Source organism: Tiliqua scincoides, chromosome 1 (genome assembly GCF_035046505.1).
Source record: "Tiliqua scincoides isolate rTilSci1 chromosome 1, rTilSci1.hap2, whole genome shotgun sequence".
Lineage (NCBI taxonomy): Eukaryota > Metazoa > Chordata > Lepidosauria > Squamata > Scincidae > Tiliqua > Tiliqua scincoides.
The window spans coordinates 93641476-93657125 of record NC_089821.1 but is presented as its reverse complement, the minus strand read 5'-3'; the positions used below and the strand labels follow the sequence as shown (position 1 = coordinate 93657125).

Below are 15650 nucleotides of genomic sequence, written 5' to 3'. Positions count from 1 at the left end.
CAGAGAGGGACCAGCTTCCTTCTCAGTTGTTTCCACTGAAATCTACAGAATAGAGTAACTGAGAATTGGGGCACAACTGAGGAAAGGGAAAAGCGATGCCACTGTAACCACCGGGGCGTGGTGTAGAGTTTACATTGACTGGCATACATTGAATAAGAATTGCAGGTTGGCAAAACACAACTAACTACCCATGTTGACGCTGGGCAGCAGAGCACATGAACACACATTGCGTCCATTCAGGAAACTGCCACATGCAGTTCGCTCTCCATATGCATCCAATTTGTCATAATAGGTGTTTTATTACTATTTCATAGCATCGGGTAGAAATAAAGTTCAACCATTTTCTTATTACATGTGACTTGTCAAATATGATAAACAGCAAAAGTAATTTGCATAATTGTCTATGGAGATTTTCCAATGTGTTTTTTTTAGCTAGCACATTAAGTAGGCACAAAGTGCTTGCTTCAGCTAAGAATGTCATTTTCAGACCAAGTCTACTTTCTGTCAAGTCTTTTAACCTTGAGAAGTGTTTGATGTTGGACTGTAGACAGTAGTGTCATGGTTTCAGCAATGTAAAAATAGGAGCATGTGTGCTTTTAAGACATAAGCCACTTAGCATTAAAATTTCAATTTTTCTCTCTTCTCCGGGGATAAAAGTGGCACAGAACACATGAAGATCCACAAGAAAAACATACTAAAAAGTGCTAGGAATCATAGTGCACCAAAGTATTCCCAGTGCCCACAGAACATTTCAAATGGTGGTTTTTTATTCAAAAATGACAAGACACTTCCCTAGTTTGTGTGACATTTCACACACCCTAGGTAAAAAAAATAGTCTAAATTGACTGTTGCAGAAAGACAGCCTATTATTTAATATAATTACTGTAATGCAGTATAATTGGGCAGTATGCATTTTTTAATGCACATACTCAGAAATTACAATATTTATTGTGGCTGTCCTTCCTTACCTTATTATCAGTAAAATACATTATTTCATCATTGATATAATTATGTTCCATTTCTTTCTCCCTATTAAATTGGTCACTGACACCAGTTAATGTGACTATCGTTTTTTGCTGGTCTTTAGAAAGGTGAACCTGCAATGGATTTAGGAGCCATTTTGGGGACCCAATCACTTCCCAAACTCTTCCACATTGTTGACAAAAACCAATTAATTGCTACTGGTTTCTAAGATTTTACTAAATTATATCAGAAAAATAGGACTTTGGCAATATAGTATTAATCAAATATAGATGCTTTTCTCAAGACCCCAAGTTTCTGAGAATTTCTTATTTTCCAAAATAAACAGCTTGTTTTGTTCTTGAAATACAAATAGCAAATATTAGCAATTGGCTGATGGACAACTTCTGCCTTTATTGCTCTGGAACTTTTTTTATCTTAAAACAAAAATTGGCGAATACAAAGTCAGAAAAATAGAAATAGAAATGAAAGCAGATATCAAAAGTTGTGTGGCAAGTGCGGAGTTCTAAATCTGCAGTACTCTGTTCTTCTACAAAATCAGATAACATATTAAATATATCTTAAACAGGCTATTGGTTATTTCTAAAATACATTTTCAACAAAAAGTTTTATGCATATCTCAATTATCTACTCATCAAATCCATAATTCATTAAGACGCATTTTCCCCTTCACACGCAGGAAGTCTATGAATGGTTTCCAATTGTCCATAAAGTCTTTACTGACTTCTCTTTAAGAAAAATAATGTTTGTCCATTTCAGCCAATATCTTTATCCATCATTCTTCAACTGAAGGTATCTCTGGAACCTTCCAATACTTAGTATACAATATTCTTGCCACAGTTGCTTTTGGACTTTTATAGAACCTTCTATAGAATTAAGCAATTTCTATGAAGACTCATTTCAGTGAGTCCTATCTCAGTGGTGTTTATTCAGGGTCGCAAAACTCTACTTGATGCACGTGTGCATGCACACAGTGTGACAAAATGCCCAATGCAAAACCCTGCAGGTACAAAAGCATCCAATAGGCACCCTCTCCCCCATATGTTGTAAAATATAGCTTGAATAGTCCCCTGAGTTAGCCTTTTATTCTTAATTTGCTAGTTACATTGACTCAGCAGAAAAGTCAGAAACTAGAGATATGGAACTTTAGTACAAATAAACTAGTCGGGTCACAGTAAATTCATTTGCAAATGAAAAACCTATAGCTAGGAAATGAAATGATTAATGCAGTGTTTCTCAATCTGTGGGTTAGGACCCACTAGGTGGGTTGCGAGCCAATTTCAGGTGGGTCCCCATTCATTTCAATATTTTATTTTTAATATATTAGACTGGTATGTGACTGCATTTGGGGAAATGTTGCAGATCTGTACTTTTAACAGGCTACTATGTATATGCTTTTAGCAACAAGAGTCAATGGGACTTACTCTTGGGTAAGTGTAGGGTTCCAGCCTAGGATTGTTAAAAATTTTCCTTCTTGATGATGTCACTTCCAGTCATGACATCACTTCTGGTGGTGACAGAGAATTCTGACAGATTCTCATTTTAAAATGTGGGTTCCAACCCTGAATGTTTGAGAACCACTGGATTAATGCAAATACATATTAAGAGTACACTTGAAAATATACACAAAATACTACTCTGTGGCTCACCTTTTCAAAAAACATTCCTACAGTACATTCAGGTGGCTAATAGTATGCACACTCAATTCTAAATACAATCATTAGGAAGTCCAAGTATGCTTGCATAAAACTGGGTTGTGTCTCTCTGAAATCCATGAAACACAAGCAATATTCAAAATGTTTGGAAAAAGCCATCCTATGGTTTGAGAAGTCTATCTGACCACCCAATCCTATGCAGGCTGCCTGTGTTGCAGTACAGCAGTGCCAGGAAGGTAGCCGGAGGTCTCACTGAGGTAAGGGACCATTAATTCCCTTACCTCTTGTCAAGGCCCAGCCTACCTACTCAGATCTGGACCAGCCCAAATGCTGGTGCAGAAATTAGTAGCTCCATGAAGGGCTTTAAGGCTTGGGTCAGGTCTGAGAATGAGGCGGCCTCTTCCACTGTCTCCACCCCTCTCCCAGAATGAACCACCCTTTTCCCCACCCTCCACCACCTAAAACCCCCTTGCCATTTTGTTCCACCCTCCCCCTGCCCCACTGCTGTCCAGCAGTGTACTTACCCTGGTCGGCAGGCACAGCTCCAATGCTGGCAGAGGTCTCTCTGCCAATGACACTGGCCTCTGTGCAGCTGCAATATGCTTTACAGCACATTTGCGACTGTGCATGCGCCCAACCTGCCGGTGGGAGCCAGTGTAGGATTGGGCTCTAAATCTCATTCAGATTAGGGAATGCCTCAATTCTGATATACAGTGATTCTCTTTATTTTCACAAACATAAGGAAAAAACGCCCTGCACATGCTCAGAGGCACCTTCATTTACTGTTCTTATATTCCAGGATTAACTCTTGCATTGAAAACAGATGCTAGAGTTGAGCCATAACACAAATTTAGCTGTGACTGCAAGCAGTTATATATGATGCTTTTCCTTACTGGTTTCAATGAGATGGTGTTACTAGTAACACTCAGTTACACTAATTTCACTCAGTAGATGGAGAGATTCATAAGATACCAAGAAGTGTGAGGTCCATTTCCCTTACATCAGAAGAATCCATATGGACACTGCTCCAATGCTGCTACAGGATTAGTCCTACATGACCACAAAATGACACTGATATATTAAGGTGTGTACTTAAAAGTACCTTATCATGGAAGGTAATAAAAATCAAACATATACCAATTAAATTGACTTTGGTCATGTCAGTTTTTCTATTACACATTGTCTTTATACTGCAAGTCATGAAACTAAACACATAGATAGCCCCCTCCCCCAAATACTGTAGCATAAAAATAGAACATGAAAAACCCACTAGTTTTTACTTACATGATTGAGACAGAGAAAAAAGTGGATTCTTCAAGTCATTTAATCTTATCAGCTGCTATAACAGCAGCATCCTTTTTTGATTCTTTGTAAGCATTTCTCAATTTTGCAAAATGCAATATAAAAACCAATTTTAAAAAACTGCAGTCATGCAGGAAGAACAAAAATAATTAAGCAGTAGAAACCTACATTAAGTTGTCTTGCTTTGCACCAAAAGCACCAATGGTGCAGAGAAATAATAAGTCATTCAGATCAAGCCTCTGTGCAAGAAATTGTCAAAAATATAGTAGGATAGCAAATTAAAACTGTACATTATGCTTTTGTGCTAAAGTACTAAGTCATGTGACCAAGCTATTTTTAGAGACATAGAACGTTTTCCTGAAGTGCTGTTCTTAAAGTTGTTTACTGAAACATTCAGCAAATAATCAACAATTTTGTGAGAAGTATGCAGTGAAAGAGTACTCTTAGCATAATTGGTTATGTATTAACACAAAATTAACTATCTGGAATCTTGCTGAAAGCTCTGCACTACTGTGGAAGAGTTCATGCTCTCTCTCTCATATAACCCAGTCATAATAAGCATGCTTGCTAGACAATTTCAGTGGGACTTCATTCACAGTAAGTACGCTTAGGAAGTCATAAATAGTCATGTGTTTTTATAAATAGTCAAGATGCTTTGTAATGGGCTCCCTTGCAACACCACTGAATGCTTCATTGACTAAGCTTTCACCTATAATGCATTCTGCCTAAGGTAGTTCCTGCCACCACATCCTCTCATATTAATTCTAAGTTAAAACTGAAAGATTAACTAAAACTCAAATCCCTTTCAGGAAGATGTATAGATAAATCTATGAGTGGGTGCTTAATGAGTGAAGTGGAAAATCGACAACTCAAAATCAAAATGGTAGAATGGTGGCTCTTCATTACGTCAAAAACCAAAAGGAGGTAGGATAAAGTCCAGAATAAATGTGCACAATCCATGTGCTGATGGGCATTTGCCCTGGAATTACTGCAAGTTTGGATGTAAAACCCATGCGGGTTTCCTTTACTGATTTCCCCCACAGAATATCCAAGTACCCTTTTCACTTTCTGGGTTTTGAACATATGATAGGAAAACTCAGGTGGCTTTTGATATCTGTGAGTTTGGACTCCTCAAATGAGGTGAGAATGGCAGCCTACACTAGTTTCCAACAGAGCCTCCTTCACCACAGCTTGTCTTCTGCTTTTTTTTGGCTTTAAAAAGAAGCTACCTCCTCCCCATTGCTTTTGACAAGGAGAAGAGAAAGAAGACTGAGCTTGAATTTGGACTGTATAGAATCAACCCATGATGGAAGCTATATTGGTGTATCAACTGTTCCAGCAACTTATGTCAGCATGTAGGGTTTCCTTTCTATCTGAGGAATCCTTTGGGAGTAAGGAGCTTGCTTTGGAAAGGGGGCTGGAACTTCTATATGCACCCTCTAATACCACTGTGCATCTAGCCACTCCACCTTCCCCACTACAGCAGTCACTGGACCTGGAGGTGTGCTGCCCTCTGAAGGGCAATCCATCATGTATGTTAGCACATGCACTCCAATATGCAGATTAAATGTGTCGGGTTTAGGATCCTGGGACTTGTTTTTCCTAAGCACAAAACATTCATGGGAAATTGAAAAATGTGGAATGTACAGTTCGTACTCCACCATTCATCCTTCCAGGGGTGTCAAGGCCTGTAGGCTGGATGTGGCCTCCAAAAGCTCTCTATATGGCCCTGAGGCTCTCTCAGCACCACCATCAGTTGCTCTTAGCTAATGAGCTGTGGTGAGGTGTCACTGCTGAAAGGGCCGTCTGCATGATAACTGGACTCTCCCATGTCTTGAAAATATGATCAAGATTTGCCTATTTTCTCTCCTGCTGTTTACAGTTAATGAATTTGTGAGGAAAAAGTACTTATTTCCAGCCATGACCTGCTTAGTGACATCACTTCCTGCTTAATGACATAACTTCCAGCCCTCATCAAGCTTCATGAATGCTATTTGGCCCACTGTATGAAAAGAGTTTGACACCCCTGCTTTAGCCTCTTTGCCCACTGAAAATCTCCCGGTTCTCACACTTGTTGCAGTCTCCAAAATAAAATAATAAAGGGAGAAGAGCAGAGGCACACTTGTCTGGCCTCCACAGAGCATCAATTAATTATGGAGGGCACAATGATTGCCTGATGACTTGCACAGATATCCAACAGCTCCATTCCCTGGTTCTAAACAGGAAAGTTGCTATGGGGAACCTGCCAACGTCAGCCAGCCCCCAAATAACTTCTATAAATTTTGGGGAAATCTTCCTGTTCCAAATCAAGGGGGAACCTATCTTCTCAACAGGGTTTCCCCAAGGGGGAAACCTGCTTTCTTTGTTAAAGGACATAACTGATCAAGTGAAAATAGCTTCTCTGTGAAACTTGGTTTGGCAATCACCAGAGTTGCCTACAGTAATGTACTAAGGGTTGGGTGGTGGAGGAGGGAGTGGTCCACCCCTAATGTCAAATTTTCCCAGGATGTCAAATGCACCACTGGGTAGCCAGTAGACCTGGCCTCCCCTAGGGAATGTCTAGGCAGAGGCCAGGTCTCCCTGTGGCTTTGAGAAGTCCACCCCAGGTGTCAAATACCTTAGGTATGACAATGGACGCCTGCACCAGGAAATTTTCTGCCCTCAGAAGGGCAAGCCTTCAGGGGAAAACTCTAACCCCTTTCAATGGGCAAGTGCTACTGGGATACATACAGACACAGAAAGTCTGCTGAAGGACAACTGGCTGCGACAGTGATTTTATAGCACAAACCTATGCATGCCTACTCAGAAATAAACCCTACCAAGTTCAGTGTGACTTACTCCAGGATACATGTGTATAAGATTGCAGCCTTAGGCCCGGAATGAACAGGCAATTATTCGTAGAGAGAGTACATGTTTGTATTTCAGCTCACATGGGATTTGCAGCCGCATGTTCACTTCAATCTGGGGGTTTGTTCGTGGCTAAATCCACACTAGTCCCTTCTCCATTAAAGCTGGTCCTTTAAGCTTAGTATTCTCTTCGGTCTACTAGCAGTGACTCACCAGGATTTCAAAGAGGGTCCTTTCCCAGACCTACCTGGAAATGCCAGGGATCGAACCTGGGACATTCCGCATGCAAAACTATTGATAGATAACATTGTGTGACACCAAAACACTGTTTATGTTGAATTTTTAATGTTTCTAATGCAATTCAGAGGCGCTGATTCCAGTGGTGATTCCAATGGTAATGCTAGTTTTTTTGTATCATCAAAACTCTTTTAGCTATTTTAAATTTTGTGTTTTTATAGATTCTGTTGCCTAATGCAGTCATCTTCCTGCGGGCCTGCAGGACTGCTGGAAAAAGAAAATGCTGTCCATGTTGTGAACAGAGCATACCATTCTGGGTGGCTCCATGTTCCCTTTCGATCTCAGCACAGTCGCTCTAGCCACCAGCTTCTGCTGTCCATTGCCCCAGAAAGCTCTGAGCCTCTCGATATAAGGAAGGAAGCGACTGTGCAGAAATATGAAGGGAAGGTAACACTGAGCTGCACAGAACAGTAAGCTCCAGTAACTATGTGGACAGCATTTTCTTTGTGCCAGATCTGGCATGCAGGCCATAGTTTGGAGTACCATGGACTAACATATTGTAATATATGTCATATTATACAACCACATAGTGTGAATTGTGGTTAAACTACTGATGCTAGGCCAAAAATAGTGGCATTTTTGAAATCATCATACCAAAATTAATAATCATCAAATATTCAAATAAAAATGAAATTGGTCTAATTTTGTTACACAGTGTAATGCATTAACTTTGTGAAAGATAACTTGATATGCGCACTAAATTTAATAATATATGTTTAACCATGCAGTCCAGTCTTGAATGAGGCAAGCACATATTTTGCAGTCTGGGGGAGAAATATGGAACTGCAGAAAAAACACACTACTGAACTAGTTTGCTCTTCTGCTTCGGATAAACCTCTCTTTCCTCCCTGTCATTGTTCTTCCACTCATAAATCAGAATACCACATTCCATCGCTTCCTGTTAAATTTCCAAGAGTAACTCTTACAACGCAATCCTAGGATTGCTCTGCCCCAGTAGTGTTGCAAATGTGCTGTAAGGTAAGTACTGTTGCAAATGTGACAACTTGTGAGTTGGCCCAAGGAAGCCAGACTTGGCCTCAGTGCTGACGTGGAGAGGTAAGTTCGCACTGGCCACCCTAGGCTAATGCGGGGGTTTGGGGAGGGCGGGGGAGAACAAAACTGGGGTGTTCTGGGATGGGGGGAGGACAGGCCCACCCATGTGCAAGCTGGGTCCACACCCAGGGGGAGATGCCAGGGGGAGATGCCAGGATCCAGTTCTTAGGTTGGATCCTAACCCCTCCCCTGGGTGGCCTGGCCTAGCACCAGCCTCCACCTCTTTAGGTGACACAGATTCGAGTAGCCCCATTCAGGCTGCTGCTGCATGAACCCGGATAAGGGGAAGTAATTCCCCTAGCCCAGTTTGTGCTGCAGCCAGTCCCAACCCTGCAATGAATACAGCACAGGCCTGCCTGCCTGCCTATTTCAGCACAAGTTAGGACTGGGCTGTTAGTTCCCTAGGAATATCAATTCTAATAAAACCAACAAGTCAACAACCAACAACCAACAGGACTGGTCAGAGAACCAACCAGGGAAAACCAACAGGGGAACAGACAGAGTTCTGAACTCAACTAAATTGCCCTGAAAATAAACTAGGCAGAACTGGCTCCTTAAGAATACACACACACAGATAGGTCTAGTGCAGGGATCTCCAAACATTTTGGCCAGACGGCCGCATCAAATATCTGGCCTGGTGTTGAGGGCTGGAAAAAAAATTATATATATATATAATATAAAATTTATATAAATCAATTAGAGATGGAACTCAGATGAGTGAATAAATGAATGAGTTCAAACTCTCTGGCCCTTAGAACACCCTCCAGATGCAACCAGAGCATAGTTCAAGTCATGTTTGGCCAAGTGGGCCAGAGGCCAGAGGCTTTCAGGGGACAAGAGGCTGGTCGCGGGCCAGATTGAGGCTGACCGTGGGCCGCATCTGGCTCTCGGGTCGGAGTTTAGAGACCCATGGTCTAGTGTAAGACTGTAAGCTTCTTTCTGAAGCATTTTTACTCTTGCACATTCTTCATTTTGAAGAATGCACATGGCATTCTGACACATTCAAGAGCAGTCAGCTCAGCCGAGGTGGTTGTACATTTTATGAAGCTGAAACCTTTTTCTCAGGTATGGAAGACTTGCATCAGGATAAATTAAGGGCTGTGTTTCAAACCAGTACCTCACTGCTACTTTTCTTTTAAAATGTGGTACTATCCAGCAAGTATCGGTTCCTATTTACAGACACCGTTTTCCTAATGTAACATAGAAAAGCTTTAATAGGTACATAGAACTAGGAAACTATGGGTACTCAGAACTAGGAAAAAGCTTGTTGAAAAGCAGTCATTGCTGAAACAAACAAAAAAACTCTGTGGCTCAATCTACTGCCTTTGAAGCCACATGTGTCTTTTGGTTCCAGTCATATAAGCAATGACTGACTGCATTTCCCTCTTTATTTTGTTGCATTACACCTCGTTCATGAGTTCGTTATATGAGATGATGGCCTTGATCATTATTTAGTCAAGTCTTACCTGCATTTGTGGTTCTGTGACTTACTCTCCTCCACTCCAGAATAGGACTCAACAAGGGAATCTCTGTGCCAGCCCCAATGAAGGACGAGCAAAAACTTGGTTGCTGAAACTATGAACTTAATATTTTTGATTACTGGTCTTTATAATTCTACCATACATCTAAAAAAATACAGACATAAAGAACCTCAGACAAAAGAATAATGTACAATGCTGACATAATCAGTGCATATTCATTACCTTATTGGTTCATTGCTCAAACCCAGATAAGGAAAAAAAACAAACACACCTTCCTATTTTCTGAGAAATTATTTCATCTTTGGCATTCATTGACTGACACAAAAGTACTTCTTGTGACAACAACCATTAAATCACTTTTAAAAATATCACATTACATATCACATTGCCTGATCACCCCAGCATTTAATCACTTGATAAAAAATACTGCACTTGGGGAAAAAGTTAAAAAAAAAACAGCTTTCCAATTTCTACCCTTTCCAATTCTATAAATGATGTGGTTGACAAAGAAGAGATGCTTCTGTTATACACAGTATGTTATAATACGTTACCCTCTGCTTATTTTGCAAATTGAATTAAAAAACTATCCTACATAAGAGACCATAAGAAAGCAAAGGCAAATGTTGCTGTATGTCTTGATTAAGCCTCAAACCACCAACACCACCAAACATAACATCATTCAAATGAACAAGAATCTTGACACTGACTTCTGTGGAAAGTAAGCTATAATTTATATCCTGAAGTTATTAAAAGGACCACAGCTTACTACAGGTTGAGCCTATTCATCTGCAGATTTTTCATCCACAGATCTAGCTCAATACCGGTCCCAACCTAAGCCCTCCAAAGGCTTCCCTGTCCTTCCTAATGACTTTTAAAGGCATAAAAACATCACTTATGGCTTTTCATCAAAACCAGAAGTGACTTTTATTGCTTCTAGGAGGCATACCATAGCCCACAGAGGCTATGGGTGGATGTATGCCGCTTCTGCGGGCTACAGTACAGCTCTGGTCATGTTCAGAGCTCAGGCGGGTTCCGAAAACCGGGGATCTCATCTGCAATTTTTGGTATCCGCGGGGGTCCGGGAATGGATTCCTCATGGATACAAAGGCACCACCTGGATAAGGTTTCTTAGGAATAACGAAGTAATTTTTATAAACTAATAAGAAGGTGCAACTTAGCTGAATGTAATTTTTATAAACAATGGACAATAAGAAAAACAGATGAACCATCATCTAAACCCAAAGAAACTCTAGCATGCCTAAAAAAACCTTCACAGGTAGCTGTGTTGGTCCAACAGAATAATTACTGTGAGATGACAAACTGCACCTGCTGAAATTTCCTCTTCTATATAATTGTTAAAAGGTCCAGGATCCCTAAAGTTGAAAGTTTGCCCACCCCTGCTCTAGAAAATCAGCAGTCTCCAAACTGCTACATAATGAAAAAGCCGTCAAGGCACGGCACTTTCTGTGCTGCACCCACCTTTCTTCCTGCTTGATAGTTCCACAGCCTTGAGCCGGACAGCTGCTTCTGCTGTCCATTGCTCCTGATGCCTCTGTGCCCCAATTTCCTGGAGGCAGTGGCTGCCCGGTGTGAGGCTGTGGAACAATCAAGTGGAAAGAAAGACGGCTGCAGTGCTGAAAGCGCTGTGCCCAGGTGGCCTTTTTTGTTATACCAGATCTGGCCTGTGGGCCACGGTTTGGAGGCCCCTGTTCTAGATCTAAGGGACAGCAAAAGAAATGCCAAAGAGCAGAATCAGATGGTGGATCTATCTGTGTTCTATTAACCATGAAGGATATGAACAAGGAAACAAAAGATTTCTGCCTTCTTCTGAAGTGATGGAAATAATGGCACATAATCCATCTCTTGATTCTAATTAATACAAAAATGTGTGTGGGAGGAAGGAAAGGGTGAGAAATGTTTCTAACAAGAACTCTTGCAGCTTACAAGTCACAATGGACTTGTCTTGAGGAAGTTTTCATGCAGCCTATAAGCAACACCAAAACTCTGCAAGTCATAAGTCCTACATGATTTCATCACCTTTTCCGGTTTGTTTGTGTCTGAGCTTAGAGATCAGCCGCTGGGGGTGGGGGGGAGTAGTCTGTTCCCTGGCCTACCAGATATGGGTACCAGAGACAGGGACAGCATATAGTTGTAGAACTCCCTCCCAAAAGTGTTTAGGCAGACTCAAATGTGTCTTCAGATAGATACAGAAGACATTCCTGAACTGCAAGGTTTTTCATTGTGTAGATTTAAAGTAATTTTATCTCCTGCTGTATTCTTAAGAATAAAAGAACATAAGAACAGCACCACTGGATCAGGCCATAGACCCATCTAGTCCAGCTTCCTCTATCTCACAGCGGCCCACCAAATGCCCCAGGGAGCACACCAGATAACCTGCATCCTGGTGCCCTCCCTTGCATTGGCATTCTGACATAGCCCATTTCTAAAATCAGGAGGCTGCACATACACATCATGGCTTGTAACCCATAATGGATTTTTCCTCCAGAAACTTCTCCAATCCCCTTTTAAAGGCATCCAGGCCAGATGCCGTCACCACATCCTGCGGCAAGGAGTTCCACAGACCGACCACACGCTGAGTAAAGAAATATTTTCTTTTGTCTGTCCTAACTCTCCCAACACTCAATTTTAGTGGATGTCCACTAATTCTGGTGTTATGTGAGAGTATAAAGAGCATCTCTCTATCCACTTTATCCTTCCTGTGCATAGTTTTGTATGTCTCAATCATGTTCCCCCTCAGGCGTCTCTTTCCTAGGCTGAAGAGGCCCAAACGCTGTAGCCTTTCCTCATAAGGAAGGTGCCCCAGCCCAGTAATCATCTTAGTTGCCCTCTTTTGTACTTTTTCCATTTCCACTATGTCCTTTTTGAGATGTAGCGACCAGAACTGGACACAATACTCCAGGTGCGGCCTTATGATCGATTTGTACAACGGCATTATAGTATTAGCTGTTTTGTTCTCAATACCTTTTCTAATGATCCCAAGCATAGAATTGGCCTTCTTTAATGCAGCCGCACATTGGGTCGATTGGGTCGCACATTCTTAGATTTATTCTATCCATGTTTAATTTGTTGACATATTTTATCTGTTTATTCTTAAACATGTGCTGTAAAGCTGCTTTGACATATTCAATTTACAAGCTAGGTATAAACGAACAAAGCAAAACATCAACGTACAGTCAAAGTTCAGGAAACACCAGAGAAGTGATGCAGAAACAGTTATTTGCATATACCATGTGCAGAAACTGTATTTCTGTTTTTGTCTTATCACTATATTTTAGTTTTGCAGAGGCTTTACTCCTAGCAAGAAAACCTAGATATTTCTCCTGTAGTAAACACACTAACATGCCAAGAAAAAATTGGGTCCTTTCAGTTCAGGTCAGGGATTTTTATATGCAAAAATCTAATTCTATGCTAAGAAAATCAAAATTCTGCACTGAACATTATGCTAACAAGCATAGTTAATACAGAATCCTGAATATTGTATGCAAATTTTCTTAATTGTTACTCTGAATAACATTTAGCTCTTAAAACAAGGACAACATAGCTCATGTTATTATGACCCCTGCTAATTGGGTAAGAGGCACTTTTTCAAGTGGGTGCTCCTTTTTTAGGAGGGGGGAGAGTAACTGGCCCATCTCACCCCAGCAGTGTCTGTTCTAGTGGCTGTCTGCTGGTATTCTTTTGCATCTTTTTAGATTATGAGCCCTTTTGGGACAGGGAGCCATTTAGCCATTTGATTTTTCTCTGTAAACTGCTTTGTGAACTTTAGCTGAAAAGTGGTATATAAATACTGTTAATAATAATAATAATAATAATAATAATAATAATAATAATAATAAATTAAGCACTGAACTTTAACAAGAATACTATTAGTTTACATAGTGTACAAATTTTATTAAGAATTATGGAAGTTAGTGTGTAACTATATTTTGCAAACGTATCTAAATTTGGCATGCTATATTCGGAATTTAGTAATTAACTATTTAAAGGAAATGTAATTGAACTGTTTTGCTTGTTTGAGAGAGTGAGAGATCCGTCAAGTTAAGAGTTAGAGTGTTAACAGAAGGAAGTGGCTGGGGGTCAAGGAGGGATTGTGAGTAGAACACTGGAACACTTAATTTTGCCTGCATTTTCTTAGACCTTTTGCAGTAGCCATGCAGCTAGCATTCCTGAATGAAAGCTGGGATTGACAAGATTCATCAAATATTAGATTCTGCAAATTCAAATACAAGAAGACTTCCCATAGAGCAAGGGAGCTGTTCTAGGAAGTTAAGTGATGTGAGAAACAGTGCTACAGAAGGTGTTGCTAAAATTAAGGCAGAAAATTAATGTCAATTGGTCCGCATACCTCCCAGAGTTCACTGTTCCTAATGGCTAGAATAGCAGCCAATAGTGCCAAGACAAAGAGTGCTGTACAAAAGGAGGCAGAGTTATGGGAGCCATTACTGTACAAGGCTTAACACAGGGTTAAAATGACAAATCAAAATTATGTTTTAAACATGAGTGAGAACTGCCACCGGCTGCCACAGACACATTAAGCCTACAGCTTTATGTGCCTTGGAGTAAGTCCCATTAAACTCAATGGGACTTACTTCTGAGATGCGTATAGGATTGTGCTGTAATTTAAGAAAAATATTACTTGTCTGTCAGAGAAAGTGCTGAAAAGTATTTGAACTCCACATAAATATGTCCAACAGAGCCCTATTTTCCCAATCCAGCAATGAGATCAATCTGCAGAAGTTTCCACACAGGAAGCCAACACATGTACAGATTCCCAATGCGATGCTTATTAGAGTCCTACTGAAATTGTGAGAAGCATCATTTGATGCAGATATAGATGCAAACTGACAATCAGAACTACTAGTTGTAATAAACAACAAGACACCTATAACTATAAATGCACATACTGTAGATTGTCATACTTTAGTCCAGGGCCCAAAACCCGGCCCGGAGGCCACTTGCAGCCCTCAGGGGCTCCCCAATATGGCCTGTGGGGAGCCCCTAGTCTCCAATGAGTCTCTGGCACTCTGGAGACTTGCTGGAGCCCATGCTAGCCTGACGCAACTGCTCTCAATGTGAGAATGACTGTTCGGCCTCTCACCTGAACTGTGGGATGAGGGCTTCCTCCACTACTTGCTGTTTCATATCTGTGATGCAGCAGTGCCAGCAAAGGAAAGGCTGGCCTTGATTTGTGCAAGGCCTTTTATAGGCCTTGAGCTACTGCAAGACCTTCATTTGTTCATATACGTTCCATCTCTAATATATTCATTTATGTAAATTTATTCAAATTTTAAATGTAAATTCATTCTTTTTTTTCCCAGCATCTGACACAGTGTCAGAGAGATGATGTGACCCTCCTGCCCAAATGTTTGGACACCCCTGCTTTAGTCAAACAATCAAACAGCATTTTTGATAAAATCCTAATTTTGAAATCTGAAAACTGACAGCCTTAATTCAGAAGAACACTGCAACTTACGGAAACTTGGAAAGTGAATGTTTGGGGTTTATACCAATAAGTGGCAAACTACTATTCTTCTGAGTCAAAGTTGGATAATGAACACTTTGAGAATCTGTTCTTTCGAATACTCCTTAGAGACTACTTGAGAGTTCAACACAAAACTACGTGGTAGATAAATACCATATGTAAGAACAGTCTAATAATCATTTGATCACATATACAACGATAAAGGAAATAATTATACAGGTGTTCGCCACTTAAAGACAGGGATACGTTCTCCGATTATGTGATTAGGTCATTAAGCGAACATTTAGCCCAATCTAGTGCCTCTATTGTCAACAGACACTACCTTCTAGACACTCACTGGCTGCAGAGGCTACTGGAAGCCAACTGCCTCTTCTTTGCATTAAGAGCATCTTTGTTGTGTAAACAGACACTCTGCTGCAGGCTATGGGAGACGCGATTGCCTCACTAAGAGCCTCTTTGTTGTGCTTTGACCACTATCATAAATGTGGTCCATTTAAGCAGCGCACACCTGTAGTTCAAAATAAATATGGA

The 15650-nt window shown here is 40.7% G+C and overlaps 1 protein-coding gene across 5 annotated transcripts in view; it reads right to left on the bottom strand.

Moving 5' to 3' along the window:
• MBD5 (methyl-CpG binding domain protein 5) overlaps window positions 1-15650 on the bottom strand; it is a 139656-nt gene that overhangs the window by 54761 nt on the left and 69245 nt on the right. The window lies entirely within an intron of this gene.